General features: G+C 40.9%; 1 non-coding gene across 1 annotated transcript; it reads left to right on the forward strand.

Moving 5' to 3' along the window:
* The first annotated feature begins 3147 nt into the window (after positions 1-3147).
* On the forward strand, positions 3148-3266 carry LOC138353455 (5S ribosomal RNA). The gene has a single exon (XR_011223158.1). It is a non-coding gene; the product is annotated as a 5S ribosomal RNA (ribosomal RNA).
* Positions 3267-4285: the final 1019 nt, after the last annotated feature.

Raw genomic sequence — 4285 nt, forward strand, 5'->3', positions numbered from 1 at the left:
TTTCTGGTGCCTTGGGTGGGCCGCGATGCTGATTGACAGATCAAAGACCACATCTGGTGTGAGCCTCCAGGGCACACCCAGCTGAGGGCTGGTGTCTCCGTGGGTGCTCAGAAAAGACGAAATGTTGTCACAGATCCGATTCCTTGCCTTCACTGCCTAGTCTGGTCATAACGATTTCAATGCCATGCAGCTGGGTCTAGCCCTGGCACTTTACCTCATACTGAAAACCCTTCCTCTCACCCCCACTAATTCTTCCCCTATCCCCACTTCCACGCTCACCCATTAGGGTATCTTGACCTATATTTAATTCATTCATTCATCCGAAATTTTATTATTCACACAACTTCAACACCATGACTGGACGCGGCAAGGGAGGCAAGGGACTCGGAAAGGGTGGCGCCAAGCGTCATCGTAAGGTGCTACGTGACAACATCCAGGGCATCACCAAGCCCGCTATTCGTCGCTTAGCTCGTCGTGGCGGCGTGAAGCGTATTTCGGGTCTCATCTACGAAGAGACCCGTGGCGTCCTGAAGGTGTTCCTCGAGAACGTCATCCGTGATGCTGTAACCTACACGGAACACGCCAAGAGGAAGACCGTCACTGCCATGGACGTGGTGTACGCTCTGAAGCGCCAGGGTCGTACCCTCTACGGATTCGGCGGATAAGAGCTTGGCTAATCCATCGATTCTACCCACCACCACCTCAAAACGGGACCTAATTAGGTCCCTATACTTTTTTACTGAAGGGCTTAATAGACGATAACATAAATTGTTTTGATATCAGCTAGCACATTGGGTCTTATGAAATCTATTTTTTATCCTCGCATGCTTAAAGGGACTCTGATTGGGGAGGGAGGGGTGGGGGGGGGGGGGGGAAGGTTTGTTCCGTTATATACTAGCAGAGCAGGATCATTGGTGGTGGGGGGGGGGTGAGGGAGAGAGAGAGAGAGAGAGAGATCTTTCCCAACTCTTCCTTTTTACATGAGTGAGCTACCCGTTTTATTCATTTTATCCTTCTCAGAGCTGTTTTGATAGTATCCAAATGATGGTAAATGAAAAGGGAGGACACGAATATCTACCCAGAATTCAGGACTGGCAATCGATATGCATGTTTGAGTGCGAATCTTTTTCTCTCTCAACTTAGGTATACGTTTATGTCGTACCTAAAAGCGAGAACCACACTATTGGGACAAGTATGCAAGGCCCAATTTTCCTAACAAGCACAGTTAATTTTGTTATTTTCGAACATTTCTTTCCAAATTGGTTTATCCAATTAACAGTATTATATTAAGATCATGAATTGCTGGGTTAGGTTAGGTTAGGTTAGCTTAGCTTAGGTTAGGTTAGGTTAGCTTAGCTTGGGTTAGCATAGGTTAGGTTAGGTTTGATTACATTTCTATGTTAGATTTAACTCAAATTCAAAACAATTGCAGTCATTCGGCTTGTTAGTCAACTTGCCTCTAATAGGGGCAATTTGTCTAACAAGACTATTTAGTTTTGTGTGCATATATATATATATATATATATATATATATATATATATATATATATATATATATATATATATATATATATATATATATATATATATATATATATATATATATATATATATATATATATATATATATTATAGCTTCAAGACTCCGAACCAATATAGAAGCATCAAGAGGAAGTGCTTGTGTTATGGGCCAATAGGCCTTCTGCAGTTACTTCCATTCTTATGTTTTTATTCCCATTGGTTCGTGTTTTATCTTGTGTAAATGTCAATCACCTCACCCAAAACTTTGGTACCATATCACCTCACCCATGTATGTGTGTATATATATATATATATATATATATATATATATATATATATATATATATATATATATATATATATATATATATATATATATATATATAATATACAGAGTAAATCTACCCCAAAAGTAATGATTTATTTGTCTACAAAACTAAACTCTTTTTGGAATCATATGAGGCCCCTCCACTGAGGGGGGAGGCCTGGATGTTTATTGTCATGTGTATTCATGCTGCTTGCATGTCGTCGTTTATTTTGCCTTTGTTGTTTTCTTGACAGCTTTCTTTGCCTTGGGTGGTTTGGGAGATTTTGAAGCTCTCTTTATTTTGGGCTTTTTGTTCCCAACAACAAGCTGCTGCTGCTGCTTCTTTTTCAAGGCTGTAGGTGGTTTGTTGCTTGTGGCGGCTTTCTTGGGAGTTACCACGGCCTTCTTTGCTGCTGTAGATGGTTTCTTGGTTGTGGTGGCTTTCTTGGGAGTTAGAACGGCCCTCTTCTCTGCTACGGCCAGCTTGAATGATCCACTAGCTCCACTTCCCTTGGTCTGAACAAGAATGCCGTCAGCCACTGCTTTCTTGAGAAATCTTCGGATGTAAATGGCGATCTTGGCAGCCTCGACTTTGTTGTTGGCAACAACGTACTTCTTGATTGCTTGTAGAGACGAGCCCTTACGGTCTTTGAGTGCTGCGACCGCGGCTAGAACCATTTGACTAGTTTTCGGGTGAGCAACCTGGACGCGAGGTTTCCTGGTGGTGGCCACCACAGCAGCAGCAGCCGCAGCCTTCTTGGTAGGCTTTGCTTCTACCATGATGATGATGAGATAACCAAGGTGATGAGAGACGCTCAGACAGTCACGGGGGAATGATGCTGCCGCCGCTTGAGCCGAACCTATTTATGTGCCGGCACGGTACAGAAGCTGCAACCTGGCAACTCGTCCACCAATCACGACGGTTGGTTTTACGGCTCCGAAACCTGGATCCCATATCTTCTCTAAAATAGAAGCATTTGTTCATGTTCTTTGTAAAAGTATCATAAAGCAGGACAGATGAGACAAATATCATAAAAACTGAAGAGCAGATGAGCACACACATGTATGTATTACAAAAGAAAATCCACAAATTCATTAGAAATTGGCAGGGTAGGCTGAGGAAGTAGGTAGATGTAAAATGTCTGTAAATGGCGAAAGAACATAAACCCAAGACTGAATAAACGATGTTAAATATCCATGCCAAGGAGACAAAAATATGTTAGGATACAATTACCATTAAGACACCACAAGAAGGTCCGTATCCTGCCGTGATGACTAAAAAGAGTTGGTTATTAGCCACAATGTGTAGGCAGTCTCATGCCAACGGCCATACCACGTTGAGAACACCGCTTCTCGTCCGATCAGCGAAGTTAAGCAACGTTGGGTTTGGTTAGTACTTGGATGGGTGACCGCCTGGGAACACCAAATGCTGTTGGCAATAATGTTTTTTGTTTTGTTTTGTTTTGTTTCGTTTGTTTTTGTTTGAATGGCTGGCTCCACGGGAAATTCACGGAGTTGTGTGGAATAAGGCCTGGTAAAATGAATTAATATGTATGTCATGTTTAAAACAAACTCGCTTAATATAGTGTGTGAGGCTTTATACAAAAACAAACAACCAAAACAAAACATGTTGTATATATATATATATATATATATATATATATATATATATATATATATATATATATATATATATATATATATATATATATATATATATATATATATTATATATATATAGCTTAATCCGGGTTTGAACTCGCAACTCCAAGAATACGCATCACTTATATACACTTTACCACTGGACCACTGCAGGACACTTGATGCTGAGGTATCAATTTAATGACGTAAATGCCATTTCCACAAATAAATGATAATTTAAAAGTATTTGTATGTACAAATCTTTTCTGTTTAAAAGGCTACAATATCAGTTACTGATATAATTTGTGTTAATGTTTCTATACCCACAGGAAGGCATGTTTTTGCTTATATGTAAGGGGTACGGAGAAGGAATCCACAGACCATCATTCCCCTTCCCCCCCCCCCCCCCCTCCCACCTACTACCACCACCACCACCACCACCACCACCACCACCACTACTCACCACCAATCACCACCAATCACCACCACCACCAATCACCACCAATCACCACCACCACACCTAACCGAAAACCCCCTAACACATCAACCCTCCCCCCAATCAACAGGCGAAATAATAACCCTCAAATGCCTGCCTGCCTGCCAGCCAGCCAATACTAACGGTCTTCTCAGAAAGAAAATCTCTTTGTATCTGTATTACTTGATGAAATGTATGATTCTAATAATGAAAATAAATTGTTATGTCGGTTGTATGAGCATAATGACCAATATGCACATGATATGAATGAATTAAATAGTGTAGTTTTAAGTAATTAGGTTGTAGACACATTAAGCGGATATGATATTTGACGCGTCCAG

Source organism: Procambarus clarkii, chromosome 57 (assembly GCF_040958095.1).
Source record: "Procambarus clarkii isolate CNS0578487 chromosome 57, FALCON_Pclarkii_2.0, whole genome shotgun sequence".
Taxonomy (NCBI): Eukaryota; Metazoa; Arthropoda; class Malacostraca; order Decapoda; family Cambaridae; genus Procambarus; species Procambarus clarkii.